The following is a 6,000-nucleotide window of genomic DNA, read 5'->3' on the forward strand; positions in this document are numbered from 1 at the left end:
GCCAGAGAGAAATGTAAATTTTGCACTAGCTGGCATAGATCTAAATGTTATCCCTGGTGGTTGCTAAAAACTAGCAACTATATATAGTAGCCATATGGGTATGAAACCATCTCCTAATTTACTATGTGACCTTGAGCAATTAACTTTAAAATAACTTCCCCATGGAATATTCCGTAATTGCTAGGATTCTATGGATTTAAGCACTTAGGTTCCTTCATGTAGTATTCACTCAATATCTACTACAGTATAGGGGCGCCTGGGTGGCTCAGTTGGTTAAGTATCTGACTTTGGCTCAGGGCATGATCTCGTAGTCCATGAGTTCGAGCCCCATATTGGGCTCTGTGCTGACAGCGCAGAGCCTGCTTTGGATCCTCTGTCTCCTCCTCTTTCTGCCCCTCCCCCCCACATTTTCTCTCTCTCTCTCTCTCCCCCTCTCTCCCAAAAACAGATAATCATTGGGGCGCCTGGGTGGCTCAGTCGTTTACACATCCGTTTCTTGATTTCGGCTCAGGTGCGAGCCCCACATCGGGCTCTGTGCTAACAGTGCAGAGCCTACTTGGGATTCTGTATCTCTCTGCCCCTCCTCAGCTTGTTCTCCCTCTCTCTCTCTTAAAATAAATTAATTTTAAAAAACTTTGAAAATGAATAAACATTAAAACATATATGTATATATATATGTACATATAGGGGCACATATATATATATATATATATATATATATATATATACACACACATACACACTATGGAATAGATTTTAAAAATCACCAAAATAAAAGGCAGAAGTTTTCCTATTTTTTATGCTGTCAATTCAAACAAATATTTGAGAATCTATGTATGCTCATCTTGCCACCTTGCCTAGAACGGGTTGTGTGTATGTGTGGAGGGGGTGGGTAGGTGGTATTCAGAGTCAATGGAGAGACAATAAAAAGTATATCATCCGAGGGGTGAAAAGATCAGGTATCCACAGTAGAATATACAGAGTATAGAATGCAGGGGAATGATACGGCCATGCCCTGAGATAGGAAACATTGAAGGATTGAGCTGAGGAGAAGGTGAAGAGTTTCCGTTTGGGATAGGGTGGGTTTATCTCACTGCTTATGAGAGACATTCAAAGTGGAGACGTCCTGTCGGATGACTGGGGTTGGAGCTCAGGAGGGAGAAATTGGCTGGAGATCCACATTTAAGAGTATTTGTTGATACATCTTCTTTCATTCTTCGCTTTGTGTGAGGTATGACTACACATTAGAAGCCATTTATGGACAGCATTCTATTTATGGAATGCATACCCTAAGAAGCAATGTCAAGGGAAGGGAGGGAAAGAAACTTCTAGAGAAGATGTGGAGAACCTAGCAAGGACATTCCAAAGCCATCATGTGGAGAGGAAGCTGAGACTAAGGGTACAGGGTTCTGAAATGGGTCACAGGAATATGAACTAGATTTCAGGGGAGTTCTGCAAGTTCTTCCAAATCCCTTTCTCCTCATTTCATGCATTTACTACCTGGCTGCCTATGCATATGTAGTAGACTGTGCCACACAAAGGCACGGCTTAACGGAGGGTACCTGGGGGAGTCGAGGGAACACATGACAGACCCACCTTCAGAAAAATCAAGTAACTGCTAACGAGGAGCCCTGACGAGATGGTTTGGAGAAGGGGAGGAATATGTTATCACTGCTACTTATAACTAAACCTTTGGTGTTTTCTTCTGGATAATAGGATGAGACGCAAGGGTACGGGAGGCCAAAAATCAATATGCCCTTTTCTCTCTTTACTTTCAATCCTGTTTGTCTTGTGGCTGCCTTAAAGTTTCTGTTGACGTCATTCTTTGTGGAAAGTTCATTGTCTCTGGAGTTCCTTAGACAGCGAAGAGTGAGTTACAGATTGGACAATCAAACAGGAGAAGTTACCAAAGTGGAAAGGCCATTAATGGTGAGCATGGAGAGGATGCCCAATCTTTTCTTTAATTAGTATTCAATATTCAGGTGATGGTAGAGGATTTTTATCAGATCATTTATCATGGCCACACTCGAGAGCTGGAAGTATAGTAACCAAATTGCTTCTTTCCCTTGAAGGGTTTAATTTTCTTGTCTGTGGTTATTACTTCGGAGCATTTATTTAGAATGTGCTAGCCTCTGTCCATTCTCACCGAGGGTGATAAGGGCATAGCTACAGGTTTCAGCGTGACTATGAAGTTCTAGCTTTTCTATTGAACTTAACTGTCACCTCTGGACATGTGTCAAAAGCATGAAGTCAATGAATCCCAGGCAGTAAATGTTGTTGCCCCTAATCTATAGGACAGAAACAAAAACGATGCTAGGCAAGGTGATACTTCATAGAAGATTCAAATTTCCGGGCACAGCATCAGGAGAGCCCGAGCCGTGTATGAGCTTTTTAATAGAGTACAGAACGGAGAGATGAGTAAACATCTTGTCTTTGCCACTATTCTGAAAAAAAGCAGGCCAAGGATTTTATACTTTGCCAGAATAAAAACTGTGGGGGGCCTGTGCTGTCTTAGCCAAAGTCTTTTCCTAGGCCTTGGTTGGAGACAATGGAAATGTCGATGCAAAGGGATGAGAGCAGGCATTCAGGAAAACTCACAGAGGCAACACGGCACACTGAGTAGTTAGAGAAGAAAAATGGAGGTGAAAGAAATGTCGTGTCCCTCTTAAGCTCCTGATAGATTAGCTATTACAAATACCAGAGAGAAAATTAAAATAATTGGATAATTCTTTTTTTTAGTATTATGTCCTTGAACCTCCATCTCTTCTATTTTTTATCTGTTTTATTATTTATTAGTATTCTTTTTGTAAGTGATTGTTGCTTGTGTTTTGGGGTTTTTTTAATGTTCATTTGTTTTTGAGAGAGAGAGCCCAAGTGGGAAAGGGGAAGAGAGAGAGAGACAGAAGATCCAAAGCAGGCTGTGTGCTGACAGCAGAGAGTCCAATGTGGGGCTCGAACCCACAAACCGCGAGATGATGACCTGAGCTAAAGTCAGACGCTTATCAAACCGAGCCACCCAGATGCCCCTACTCTTTATTATTGTTTCCTGGATTACAGGAACACCTTGTCAATTTCTTTTACATACTTGGCCACATGAACCTAATTACACCTTGAAATATTCCTGTGTTTCAGCTGTCACTCTGATTATGGGTACTTTGTTGTTGTTGTTGTTGTTGATTGTCTTACCCAGATATCAAATAAACATGAAAATTATTTTAGATTCACATCAATGGGTTTGACTAAAACAACATTTTGGCAATAAGATCAGAATTTGCCCTACATGCTTACAATGTTGTAGGTACCTATTCATTCATTCATACAGAATCATTTATTGAGTTTCTTCTATTTTCTAGTTTCTCTCTAGGTATTGAGAGATCGATGCTATACAAATCCTGCCCTCAGAGTTCTGATCATCTGTTCAAAATAATTTTGCTTCTAAGACTCTACGTAAGTACCATAAAACAATCTCAGTCTTCCATATTATTTCTCTTTCTATCATACTTGACCTTTCTTTTTGAAATGTGAGGACCTTAAACAGAGTTCATCTTTGCAATTGCAAGTGATAGATATCAAGCGAACTCCAAACCCTAATGGTAAACAAAACGTTTAGGAATGACTTTTGGTTTCTGGCTCCTTATATTTTAAAATTATAGTGAGGTTAGATCATAAAAATCTCTAGATCCCAGACTTGAAAATCTTCAGAGTCATATACTCTGCCTAACCCAATTATCAAAGCAGTTCTATTGTTCCAAAATTAGGGGTGGAAAATCTCAAAATATTTATAAGAAGATTTCCCATTTTTAAATGTTTATTTATTTTGAGAGAGAGAGAGAGCGCGCGCGCGCACATGCACGTGAGCAGGGGAGGGGCAGAGAGAGAGGGAGAGAGAGAAAGAATCCCAAGCCAGCTCCTCCCTGTCAGCGCAGAGCCCAATGCAGGGCTCAGACTCAGGAACGGGGAGATCATGACCTCAGCCAAAATCAAGAGTCAGATGCCGACTGAGCCACCCTGGTGTCCCTATAAGAAGATTTCTTTTTGAAAAAGTACCCCGACTGCAGTCTGAACTATAATGGTGCCCAGAGCTGGTCCTAAGGTTAATTCAAATTCATAAATTATTGCCTCAGTCATCATTCAGAGACCAGACTCCTTTGAGTAGAATTGCATTCACATGAGCTCAATGTTTGCACTTGTCCATCTGGTGACCCTGCATATTGCAGTGACTTGTGTCCAGGCCATTTACATCAGCAGTCTCCTGTCATCAGCCTAGACTTGAGCATCTGACCAGAGAAACTTGAAGTTATGTGAACTGTTTTAGGATTGCTTCTAGAGAACGGGAGAGGTGGGTCCTTTTCTGCTCCCTCATATTGAGAGAAGTTAATATAGTTAGCCAACGTGTTGTCTCTCTCCATTAAAAAAAACAAACAAACAAAAAACACAACGTTTTGTGTTTTTACCCTCTTGTTTTTTCTCCTATCTGCGGCAAATCTGGAACTTCATTGTCTACAAATGTGGTCGGGAGCTCACACCATTGGCTGTCATTTGGGTTCTAAGCCAGCAGGAGGAGGGAATAATCAGGATATGTTCTCTCTGTGGAAAGCCATTTACGTCTTTGTGGGGTTGAGCCTTATTAGAAATGAATTGCTCATCGGTATTTCGTTGTCACTATTTGGGTTAAGTTGTCCATTCACTTCCACCTAAGCCCCTGGGGCTATTTTGCTGCCGCATTAAGGAACTAAATCAACCAATTTATCCATATGCTAACTCACGCAGAGCCTAGGAGCCAGGACTCTGACAAAAAAATTCGATCTTTCTTTCTTTCTTTCTTTCTCTTTCTTTCTTCTTTCTTTCTTTCTTTCTTTCTTTCTTTCTTTCTTTCTTTCTCTTTCTTTCCTCTTTCTTTCTTTCTTTCTTTCTTCCTTCCTTCTTTCTTTCTTTCTTTCTTTCCTCTTTCTTTCTTTCCTCTTTCTTTCTTTCTTTCTTTCTTCTTTCTTTCCTCTTTCTTTCTTTCTCTTTCTTTCTTCCTTCTTTCTTTCTTTCTTTCTTTTTTTCTTTCTTTCTTTCTTCTTTCTTTCCTCTTTCTTTCTTTCTTTCTTTCTTTCTCTTTCTTTCTTCCTTCTTTCTTTCTTTCTTCTTTCTTTCCTCTTTCTTTCTTTCTTTCTTGCTTGCTTGCTTTCTTTCTTTCTCCTTTCTGTGGCTACAAGAAAGAAAAATACTCTTCGTTGGCTAAAGGGTTTTCATACCACGGTCCTTGCCAAATAGTATAAGCCAGCAAGTTTGTATAAATCTCATCCGTACCGTGCCTTGTCCACTTACGTTGTTTAACACAAAACAGCCTTACTGGACAGCGTACTATCTAGAGAGGTGCAATTGGTTTCCTTTTACCCCATCAGCCTGAGAGACAAATCACTCATTCCAATGAGCAAACATCAACCTTGTAGTGACCTTGGCATGACTCCTCTCTATTTGGAAGTAATGATACCCCAGTCCCATTAATCTTCCTAGTGATGTTGTCTGGCCTCCCGTAATGGTTACCAAGCCTTGAGTTGCTGGAAGGAAATGAAGCATTATGCAAATTTGCACTCATTCCACTGAGGTCAACCTTTTCAGAACTTCCCCCCAAAGAATAATGCTTCATTCATGCTTACTCCTGCTTTATGAATGGAGCCTCTTAGGAGCGGGGCCTGCCCTTTCTCGTTTGCTCTGTAGCCTGTATGACCTTCCCTGAGAGAAGGACTCCTTCGCAGTATAATTATGATGGCAAACCCAGTGTTGTAAGTTGATGTCTGCATCAGCATAGACATTTAGCATACTGATGGGATTAAGGCAGGAAAAAAAAAAAAGAAAAGAAAAGAAATAGACGTACCTTTTATTTTGTCCTGGAGTATGTCAGGGATTCATCAGGCCCCTGGCTCTCTGAAAAGCCAGCTCTCACTCAAGCCACAAGAATCTAAAGCCATTAAAAGAGAGAACAGTTTTGCTCACAGCTTCTCTCTTCCAGAA

The 6,000-nt window shown here is 40.7% G+C and overlaps 1 long non-coding RNA gene across 4 annotated transcripts in view; it reads left to right on the forward strand.

Moving 5' to 3' along the window:
- The window catches only part of LOC113597647 (uncharacterized), a 67,290-nt gene extending 63,825 nt beyond the window's left edge, over positions 1 to 3,465 (forward strand). For all 4 annotated transcript variants that reach the window (XR_008289818.1, XR_008289821.1, XR_008289820.1 and 1 more), the window contains one exon: positions 3,354 to 3,465. This is a non-coding gene — a long non-coding RNA (uncharacterized LOC113597647). The remainder of the gene's footprint in view (positions 1 to 3,353) is intronic.
- The last annotated feature ends 2,535 nt before the right edge of the window (positions 3,466 to 6,000 follow it).

This window comes from Acinonyx jubatus, chromosome X (genome assembly GCF_027475565.1).
Source record: "Acinonyx jubatus isolate Ajub_Pintada_27869175 chromosome X, VMU_Ajub_asm_v1.0, whole genome shotgun sequence".
Classification (NCBI taxonomy): Eukaryota; Metazoa; Chordata; class Mammalia; order Carnivora; family Felidae; genus Acinonyx; species Acinonyx jubatus.